Raw genomic sequence first — 11,957 nt, forward strand, 5'->3', positions numbered from 1 at the left:
ATATATAAGTCACAAAGCCAGAGGTTACAAGCTCCAGCACAGCTTTTTTGAGACAGTTATAGGAATATGTGGTCTTTCAGAGACATTGACAATAAAGTATTTCATTTTCAGGATTCCTCATCTTTCACTAATAGGATACTTTTGCTGTGTAGCATGATTACAGCAGTGCTGTTGTCTTCTGTCACCATTAACACAGAAGAGTGGTCTGCTCAAATGAGAGATAATTTGAAAGGAAAGAATAAATACACTTAATGAAACCTGACAGGTACCTTTCACACCTTTCCAGGGAAAGACATTAATTGCCCCCTTTGCTTTTAACTGTCCTACGTTGATATTTTAAAATAGACCAATATAGTATAAAACTGGTATCTTGATTGCTTGAACTGTATGTTTAATTAGGCTAATTTGCATTTTTCTCTGAGTTAAATTAAGGGCTAAATTTGGGTTTGGTGGAAGTAGGAAGAACTCTTTCAAACGTTATATTGCACTAGCTTACACTAGGTCTGAGCCTGGTCCACAGGTCTCTAGTTTACTTTGATAACTCCTGGGTGAAGACAAGCTTTGCCATTGAACCCCCTTGTTTAGTAAATATTATTTTTAAATCTTTCCTCTTTTAAGATGCCAGTCAAGGGAGCCCTTACCACTGATTTGTGTGGAAAGATTTGCCAAGGAAAGGATTTGAGCATTGCATAAGGTAAAATTCCTTGTGAAAGTCCAGCAGATATAGTTCTTCTTCCAGGTACCATGGAGGCATATGAAATCACAGAGGAGGAGAGCATCTTTACAACACATTTTCCCTACTTGAGAAAATTCTTCTGCTGACCACTTGCCCAACATAGAATGGTACTATCATTTACAGGCAGAGCAGCTGCCAATCTCCTCCCTCCCCTACCACAACACACACCAGAGGTCCAAAGTGCCAGACAGCCAGAGGGAGGAACAAGTCAATGCACTCACCCACCACAGTGGACATGAGGAAGGGAGCAAGCTGGGCAAGAAGCCAAGCCGTGGGCAATGGTAGCAGCCAGACCATGAGCCCAGTTATACAGCAGGGACTCGGAGACAGCTTCATGTTCTGGCCCTGCCATCCTGGGAACTCCACTTGCCATGAAGAATCAGGGAGCCCTTTCAATAACAATAACCAGAACCATAACACGTACACTGTATAAACAGTCCTCCTAACCCTCCTGCAAGCAGAATCAGCTCTTACAGAGCTGGCTTCTTGCCCCACCTCCAAGTTCATGTGGAAGGTGGGGGCACCTGGTGGTGATCTCCTAACCGGTTCCCACCCAAGACTGGCCAGACCCTGGGTGAAAACCAATCAGGAGGGTCTTTCTTGCCTGGTTGTGGACATCATCCATATGCCAAACCTCATTCAGGGCTGGGGGTTTAAGCTCAGCACTTCATTAGACTTTTCCCCTTCCTTCACTTTGGCTTGTTCCTCTGCTCTTTTTGTATAAACAATCCAAATGATTTCAATATTTCCTCATCAGACCTATACCGTAGGCTTCCAGTCATTTCCTTTGCTCCCTTCAGGACAACCCTCCAACAGGCCTACATTTTTCTTGAATTGTGAGAATAGAACCCACAACTGGATGTCCAAAATTGTCACCAATGCTGGCCAGAGTGGACAGCGTACGTCGTGTCATTTGCAGGCTACTCTCTTTTTAATACATTCCCATGCTGGTATCTGCCTTTAAACAGCATGTTTGGTGTGCAAATGTGTGTTGTCTCCAGCCTAACATCTAAAGCTGTAATAAAACATTGCACAGAACTACTCCCAGTACTGACCCGTTAAAACCTGCTCTGTTTTGAGAGTGGCTCCTCCAAAATGGCTTTGTTCCACTGAAGCTTTATGTCTTGCCCTGAGCAGAAAATGTACCCTGAAGAGAAAATCAGGAGCATGAAGGAATTCAAACAAACTGAAATATGATGTGTTGCTGGTAGCCACAGAGGAAAGACAATGCTTTACTTGTAGGTATGCAAATTGTTCTAGTGTCTTTGTGCTCAGAGGATCCGACTTTATTTTTATTTCAGCTCCTGCTTTGCTTAAGCAGCTATTGTGTGAGAGCCCTGCAGAGGCATATCACCCGTCCTCTGGGCCAGGAGTGTTTTGCGGGAACCAAAAAACTTTGCTTGAGGCACAATTATGTGTACAAATTAGTTGTTTAGGGAGAAGTTAATGTCCAGTCTTGCCTGACCAGAGAAAGAATGGCCAAAGCCCCATCTGTGGGAAAACAGCAAAGTGAAGACAAAAATACTGGTTTTACATTGAGGAATCACTCATCACCAGGATTAAAGTGGTAACATGAGATCACATCTGAATAACAGCTAACAAATTAAATGGTCTCTGAGTATGGAAAATCATGTGAACTCTGTGGCCAGAGTTTCTGCATATCAAGACAAGTACATCCTTCTGGGAAAAACTGCTTGAGAGATTAAGTCAGACTGAAATGACAAAAAAGCTATTTAATTCTGCTGGCTGATCATTCATATACAACACAGAAGTTCCTACTGACATGCACAGTAGGTTTCATTTATTGAGAGCTACTGCTTCCTACTACTCTTTGAGGATTGACTTACTGAGGAAGTTACACTAAGTATCACAAAGCAATCATGTAATTTGGTTTAAAACAAATTTTGGTTGTTTTAAAATTCTGAAGAACATCTTATTCTTTCTGAAAAATATATCAGATATTAAAGATATTTACCAAGCTGGGATGGATAGCACAAATTAAAAAAATACCTCTCAGGTGGTAAGTAAGCAAGCCTAGCTTCTGTGGAACAATATATCAATGGTGATTTACACGAGGCAATGTCCCAGTTTAGTTTGATCACACACACAGTAGAATTAAAAAATACATTTCTGAAAATGCATTGCTACAAAAGATAAGAAAAAAATCTACATTCCTATGTCTGTGAAGAGAATCCATCTTCATAGACATATCCCCATCTCCATTGGTTGTTACCCCTGTTCTGCTTACATCTGCTGTGAAGTATCGTAGCATCATGGATGGACAAGACATTCTACAGCCATGGTCAAACATCCAACGCAGAACAAAATGTGCCAGCTGAAATTATCCTGCTGAGGTCCTCTTTTCTTCTCATACTAGCTTGATCTGTCAGTGGAGAACTAGTTAATCTACCTGACTTTGAGCACCCATGAGAGCTATCCTGCAACTCTTTCATAGAAAGGATAAACTATGGCAGAGGAGTGAAGTGCAAATACTTCACAAATCAAACTTCATAACTAGCACATACATAGAAATATTTTCATCTGTGAACATTTTTGGTAGAGAAACATCACTTTTTACTAAAAATGTGTTTTCCTCAACAAGAAAGTTCACGTTAGTTATGATTTCATACCATTACTTCAAGAGTCTCTGCAATGAGTAAGATTATGAATCTAAATTTGAATCCACTGCAGGTGGAGAGGTTTCCACCAGGGTGTCATTCTGAGAGATTCTCCACAGGATTACTGGAGCACTTACAAGCCATAATGATTTGGGAATGATTCTGCAGTCTCCCATATCTATTGAAATGGTTAGACCCCTGTCCTGGCCATGCACTGTTTACCCTGAATTTGTGCTAGCTGTTGGGTGCAAAGATGGGCTTCTAGAACTGAAGTAAGAGGAGTTAAGAGTTATGTCTCTCTACTAAAGATGAGGCTAAACCACAAACAGAGACAGGATGAGCCTGGCATTCCAATTTCCCTATGTTAAAAAATGTTCAGACATTAAAAGTAATAATTTAAGCCACTGGAATATGAGTAGAATAATATCTATGACAGGAGATTTTTTTTTTTTTTCTAAAATAACTTTGGACCACTGCCTTATTTTAAAAGGTCATTTGGAAATTCAAGGCTTGTTAAAAATCCACGGGTTTTAGAACTCAAGTTACCTCCAAAATGGGATTTAAACTCCCATTTCACTTAGGCATTTTGAAATGTCTAACAGGCTTGATTCACCAATGATCCTCCAACACATTCCTTTCATCTGAATGTTATTACTGTGTGAAACATGATTTTCTCCCTTGTTTATATCTCTTAACATCGCCTTCCCTCTCCTTTTCTAATTCTGTAATTGTATCATTTCATTCTGTCAGTCATTTGGGGCTATTTTTCAGGAATGATGCTTTTCTCAATGAAGCTGCATTATGTTACATCATTGCTAAGAATTCAAAGTAGTCTGTGATAAGTACCTGGTTTCTGATTAGGTTGCCACAGCCACATCCTGAATAGAAACTAGTATTGCTATCAATATCATTTTTTTCCTGTTTTTTCTGATGGTTCAAAATGGGAATCTATAATATGAAGACTTTACTCCTTTCACCTCCTCCTTCACTCCGAATAGTCTTCTCACCATCACATCATGGAAAGTTAAAGGCTGAGTGTTTGTTCTGGAGTGTTTCCATATCTGCTCAGCTTTTGTAATTCGTCTTAGTTTCACTCGTCTCTCCACATCTCACACCAGTTGGAAGACCTGTACACTTCGATGAGTGAAGCCCCACATCTCCCAAACACACAGGTAGCTATATCCATCTCTTCATAAAAATTAGTAATATAGTGAGAAAAATAATTATAAACATACCTCCTAATGGTGTTTTTGTACTATGGAAACTTCACATGCCTCAGATTCATCTAGCTAATCACTGAACTTTGGTTTATATCTATTGGTTTCTAGTATTAGAATGGTATGTCGACACTGCCTACATGCAATGGCTACTCCAGCTGTGATTTCTAGAGAGGAAACAAGGGGTCTTCATTTATCACTGCAATATCCATTTTAAATTAGCTTTACTGAAGTAACTGGCAGTCTTAAGAATATAGAGCTGTGGACTAAAACGAGGTCAGCTACATTTGTCTGTCAATTAGGAGAAATTAAAATTAAATCAATATTATACTCTAGCTTTTTATAAGGACACTTGAAATTTTAATCTGTTATGCAGAGAGATGTAGACATAGCTTTTGCACACTCACACGCATATAACTTGTTACTCTTTGGACATCCATTTTTTATGTTTAAAACACTTTTGAAGAGCTATGTGTATTTTTTTTGCATTATTGTAATTCCTAATCAGTTTATAGGAATTATTACTACATGATTGTATTTCTCCACATTTTTGCCAGTCTTGAAGTTTTCTAATGATACCTACAACTTCTACCATCGCCAACACTGGCACTTGGCAACTCTGCCTGAAAATATGTAAGTGGTCTTCACTCATAAAGGAGGTGTTCCACAGGCATCCTGACAGAATAAGAAATAAATAAAAAGATGCACATAAAAGGAAATATATGTCTGACTTTAGTGCAGAAAAAAAAAGTAATCTGTAAATCAGTGCATTGTCTATATAATGCAACAGGCTCCTCGTTAGTATGGGAAATAGGAGAATTAGAACATCTTTTGGAACTAACCTCACCCTTGAACTCCAGTCCAACCAGGCCCTGAAGCATGTGTCTGCTTTCAATAAATGTATTACTATACTGTTAAATCTTGTGATTAAACCCATGGGGAAATGCACAGTGATAAAACTGGATGAAGAGTCTCGTTTTATCAGCCAAATTTTTTTTCAACAGGTAAGTATAAAATTATGTTTGATTCTGCTCTGCATAACGTCATATTTAGCAAGTGTATGGAAAGAAGTCATCTTGCATTGGTAGTAGACGGGCAAAGGGAATTAGTAGGCCTTTTCCATCTCTAAAATGTGTGTTCCCAGAGAATGGCCTGTCAGGTGTCAGACAGTGAAATGGATGTTGTCATTGAGTAGCCAAAGGTCAGTGTTTAGCTGAGCTAGGAGAATAATTCAGAGCAAATCAGCTATTAAGCAAATGTTGCCTCCTTTTTGCTTACAAGTTGTCTGCAAATAGATCACAATTTTCTCAAATATATTCATTATTCAGAATTATTTCCTGAATAATCTTGGGGTATAATTATTGGTCTGTTCACAAGCTTTTCGAGTGCTCAGTTTACAAGCTCTTTTAATTGGACACACGGTTCACATGGTATCTTTCTGCCCTTTGATAGGGTAAATGTAACTCTTAGACTCCTCTTTCTTGTGGAAGTATCCCAATTATGGAGTTAAGGGTTCAATGGCCACAGCTATTCTGTTATGTGTTCCTATCATTTATGTAAATTTTTTGTATGTAAAACTACTAAGCCAGCTTCAGTCCCATGGAATACTTATGTAAATGAGGAGTAAATCTGTTGAATTCGAAGAATCAGTATAGTGTACGATCAGTGTGAGGAAAAAGACACTTGAAAAATTAAATCACCTTTGTAACATGTTTCTTCATTATTACAATGCTGACTTAAAGTACCTCTACTTTCAGACCCAGTTTTGGACTCCTTTGTTTTCCTTCGATTTCACAAAGTTTTTTCTAAAGATTTTTCTTTCCTGATTATGATACAGTTTTCCTTTGGTTACACAAGCATGTGTGAAACAGGAGTATCCAACCCAAGGCTGCTGAAAAAAGACTCATTTGGATTTAGTTGTTTGCAGCCTTGTTTGTGTGATTTCTCACATTTGGTCTGTCAAAAGGGCCTAATCCTGCTTCTTCCCTCATGCCAATGTGTGAGTAATCAGGGCTCTGACAGACAAGCTCTAGCAGATCCAACAGTGGTGAGTTAAGGCATTACTGCTTCCAGGAGGTCCATGCTTCTCCTTACTGGGCAGATACCTAGCACAGGCAACGGACAGAAAGTCTCCTCACACCTCCAAACCCTCTCAGCCACAGGCCAGGATGCACAGCAGTAGTTGCTGCTGCTGAAGCTTCAAACATCACATCAACAGCCTCAACGCCTGCAACGCATTTAAAAATGACAAAATGACACAGCAGTGTAAAGCTCCACTAGAGTGAAATCATGTTTACAGAGTGTCAAAAACACCCTATTCAAACGCAAACTGTACAAAATTTAGAAGTAAAATGCAACAGCCTTTACAGCTCACTGCAGAAGGCATTAAAAATGAATGTGGCATTTGGGGAATTACAGCATGAACATTACAGCCCAATATAATTGTCAGCATCAGATTCTGATTTCATTTTCACTGTTTTTTCATGAGTGCAACTTTTCAAAGCTTGTAACTTTTATATCACTCTGAAGCCTTGATCCAGCAAAGCACTTACACACATATCTAAATTTAGATTGTAGATTCAGGGAGCCTGAGATCAGGAAGGGAGCATCTGTAGGAGCTCTTCTGTAGCACAAACCACTTAGATTCCCCTCCTGACTTCTGAGTTGAGCCAAATACTTTAAAGTTCAGGAGCAGTTCCTTTGAAATTAATTTCAATTACCCACCTGCTTGGAGTCACAAGCCTGTTACATGGCTTGCTGGACCAGGGTATCCAGAAAATCTGAATCTGTTCTCCGATACTCCAGATCTTTCCTGTACTTTCCAATAATGGTCTGAATAACAATACTCTCATTTAAGATTTCCATGCATTTGCTAACAGGTTGGCTTGATAAAGAGTATCAGGACAGTGAACTGCCTGTAGCTGTCAGCTCTTATCCTCAAACTGCAAATTGTTCAAAATTCTGCCTTAAACTGTGTGTGCCTTTATCCCTAGATGAGGAGGAGGAGCAGATGTTTAGCTGCAGTTACATTTCAGCGCTTCTCACATAATAATACCCAGTCTGCAGCCCAAATTCAGCTCCTGGTTAAACTGGTAAGCATTCTCCCTATTTGTGTTGGCATCGCAGAAGCAAAACACATAACGAACTTAGGTGCATACAGCTCACAGTTAAAGTTTATGGGGATGGAAAGAAATACAAAGAGTGAAGCTCTTCTCACTTTCTTCAAAAAACTGTGCTAAGTGCCTCGAAGGTAACTTAATTTCATATGAAAAATTTGACTGTTTCAAGCATTATTCTACCGTTTTCTCTCAAGACTCCTATTCAGGAAATACAGTACATTATATTTAAGTCCAAGGGATGTAAGCAAGACTTGAGCATCTGCTTCGCATTGTGCAGGTGCTCACGTGTTCTCCCTAAACAAGAATTCTCTCTTGATTGACTCCCATGAGAACCAACAGAAAATACAGCACAAGCTCTATTATGAGCTTGTGAACTGAAGCTTCAACTCACTTCCTGCTTTTTTCCCCTTCCCACCCCTGAATTTAAAAAAAAAAACAGGAAAGACAAGATTTGGAGATCAAGTCAAATGTCCAATTTATTTTTATAACTTGAAACTGGAACAAACGTTGTTTTGAACGAGCGTACAAATGAAATGGTAGACACATGCTGAACTCAACTTTGTGACAATAAGGGAAAAAAAAAATAAAAGAGGCCAAAAATCTTGTACAGAGAATAAAAGGAACAATAAATATTTCACTAAGCCATATTGAAATGACCTCCAGCCATCTCAACATTTTATCCATAATAAAAAAAAAGTGCTCTCGTTTTTTAAACAGAGCACAAATACCAAGCAATAATAAATAGTTCCAAACTTGTAGTAAAAGACAAAACCTCCAAGTAAACAACAAAAGCTCATACAATAAGTAATAGAAAAAGGTAATAAAAATATTTTGCCTTGCCGGTACAAATGCAAACAACTTAAATCAACGTTACTTTGCTTTGCAGTTCTAAAATACAAAGAGCACCATAAAAATGAGTTTGCCTGTGATAAACAAAACCTTGGACTGTCTTTTACATAGGACTGGGATGAAATGCTGATTTTTTGACCCTTTCCTTAAAAATCAGTATTTTTCTTTCTAAAACCAGGTTCTCAGATCTGCCCTGTTGCCAAACTGGAGTTTTGCTCTGGACTTCAAAGGCAGCAGGACTAGACACTACGAAAGTAATAAATTCAACCTTAAAATAATAATAAAAAACTATTTAAATTGTGAAAAGAACTACGGCAGCATTCTAGCTATTTTATGTCTATGTTATATTGTGCTTATGGCCTAGTAAACTACAGTTCTTCTAAGCAAGAAGAAAAGGAGGGCCATTTCATTATCACTACAGTCTGCAGAAACACAACTCTTGTGCTTTTGGGTGACTTATTGTTAGCTTCAGTGATCTAAGTCACAAAAGTAGACAACTGCTGGTGTTAGCTATCCTGGAAAATTAAAAACAACAGAGAGATTGGAGCTCCTAAGCAATTTACACTAAAATGAAAGGTGAAATTCTTTCTTAAATCAACAAATTGTGGACTGAAAATACGTGGTTAACTTCTTTATCCTGATGCGTGTCCAAGGGATTCTGCTGAGTTCTGTAACGTGGCTCTGGATTTATACAAATGCCAGAGATCTGAATTTTCACCAAAAAGTTAAAAAGTGCTTTTAAAGGATCACATTCCAGCCTCGGCTATGCCAGAGTAATGCAGGACTAAAAGTGATGCATAATTCCTGATTTATATTGATTAATAATTGAGATCCAGAATTTGTCTAGAAGTCTCAGGGTACATTGTTGAAGAAGAATGTAGGAAGACATATCTATCTGTTAGGTAGCTGGACCAAATTCTCCCTGCTGTGACATCCATGCCTCTCCAATTGCTCCAGCAGTGCTGCACCAATGAAAGCAGCGTAAGAATTTGGCATGGCAATATTTTGTTGTTGTTGTTTTTTGTTACTGTCATTTCTTGCAAAAGTGGTGAGCATTTTTCTCCTCCTCCCCTTCACTAGAGTATCAGTGACTCTTCTGCCACCTGTCTTCCCCTCGACCCAAAAGGGAGAGAGCACGAGAGAGAGATAAAGAAAGAACAGGAAAGAAGAGAGAAATCAAAAGGCACAGGATTTCATCCCAGTCACTCAAACATTCAGAAATTTATGGAATGTACAATTAGGAGTGAACAGCAGCAAAGCAGCTAATAACATGGACTGGCAAGACCTGTACATGGTGTAGGTCCTGTTCTGACAGGGAAGAGAAGGGCTGTGCCTGGACCAATTTTACTTCAACCCGGTTACAGCTGTACCAACAGCAGATCATTTTACTATTTTATATCAAAGTGGGTGCAACAGCTCTCACTTTTTGCTATAAAACAACTTTCTTCTAGAGGGCAGTGGCAGGGTGCAGGGAGCAGTGAGTGGGGGTGGCCAGGAGAGGGAAGATGTATTGCACATCTTCTTGTTTGAAAGGGGGAAAAAAAAAAATCTCCTCTCTCTCAAATCTGCAGGGAAGCTGTGGGATATCACCTCAGACACCTTTACAGGAACGGAATTTCAGTTCACATGAATAGGCAGTAACCATCTAAGCCTGGTTCAACCATACCTGGTAAAACCTTGATGCAAGGGGTCCAGGCAACTTTGAAGTTATTTAGAGCCCTGTGGGAACAGCACTTTTGTAGGCCATTTATGACAAAAAAAAAAAAAAAATATATATATATATACACTACTAAAATTATTTGTGAACAACAACAAAAAAAATTAAAAATAAAAAAGCACTTAATTATTTTGTTTTGTTTCTTTTACTCAAAGGTCGTCTAACAACCCCCTTTTTTCCTGTACAATAAGGACTTCACATACAAATTTTTTTTTATTTTTGCAATATTTTATCCTGCCAAATTAAAAAAATATATTATGGCAGCCTGTTTGTTTGTTTTTATTTTTATTTCCAAATTCACTAACAAAAAGGTACATTAAATCCCTTTAAAAGGACAAGCGTACAGTTAAAAAATTACAAGCTTCAGTAAAAATACAGCAAGTGCCTACATCATATGAATCAACCAATATCAATATCCATTCCAGAAGGGGAAGAGAAGGGGGAAGGGCAGAAAAAAAAGAGAAAAATAGGTACAGGTCAGAAACGTGATTCTTTTTTTCTGCAAAGCAATAACAATATTAAGCACTTTTTTCTACATACCTTTTCTACGTGGTGTAGCAATCACCTTTTAATCCCCAAATACAAGATTCTATACAATTTTTGAAATAAAAATTCAACACCCAAGGCAGAAAAAAATTTACTAAAACTCAAGACTTTACAGTTACAGTGACAAGAACAAATTTATAGACCCACCATTTAAATTTTACTGCAACATTTTCAAGGAAAAAAGAAAAGGTTTTTTTTTTCTTTCTGGTTTTGTAAAATGCCCAGGCATTCTCCATTATTACAAATACTGGTCCACTTTTACAGTAATCAAGAAATTTTAATATATATAATATATACTAAAACCCCGTCACCAAAAGAAAACAATATACACATGGCCATTATGGCATTTTTTTTTTAATAACCTATTAAGCAAACTTTGAAAAAAAAAAGATTGCTCAAACACACATACACACAATTTCTTTTTTACCCTTGTATGTATTCAATACTGTAAACGTATTTTAAGACAGAGTGCACTAAATTTAACTTTTAAAAAAAATTAGCCGTTGTTCCTGAATTGTTTTTTTCTCATTCAATGATAACAACTTGTAATTTGTGTCATTTGAGTTTTAATTCAGCAGTAAATCATTTCCATTCCATTTCCTAAGCAGCGTTGTCCTGAAAAAAAAAAAAAGGCTGAGAATAATTCAGCTAATGGATGTCCGAAGTTGTGCTGGGTATATATCTTCATTTGATTGGGTCTTATGGCATTTTCATGTCCACTATCTTCAACCAGTAATTTTTTTTTTTTTTTAAGTAAATGTGGCTCTTTTTTTCTAAAGAATGTACTTTTCTTGTTTTACTTTTTTTTTTAAAAGTCTTTTCATTTCACAAAAACGTTTTGCATTTGTCTCAAGAGACTCAAATAGGAAGATCAGTTTTCAAGGCACTCACGTCAAATTGAATGGCAGTAGAAAAACTGTCCAATAAATTATTTTTATTTATTTTTCTTTATAGTGCCAGTATTGTGAATGCCATGCTTAGCAACACTGACACTTAATCTCAGCTGTTCCCTTACAGTTTAACACACCTTTGGGCCAAGTAGAAGAATATGATGTAATTTCTTGTTGAGAAGCCATTTTTTCTCTTAATCACAAACAAAAGCTTTAAAGTGCGGGTCAACATAATTAAAATCTCTAACTGCAATGTTCCACTCTT

Source organism: Merops nubicus, unplaced genomic scaffold, assembly GCF_000691845.1.
Source record: "Merops nubicus isolate BGI_N331 unplaced genomic scaffold, ASM69184v1 scaffold6244, whole genome shotgun sequence".
Classification (NCBI taxonomy): domain Eukaryota; kingdom Metazoa; phylum Chordata; class Aves; order Coraciiformes; family Meropidae; genus Merops; species Merops nubicus.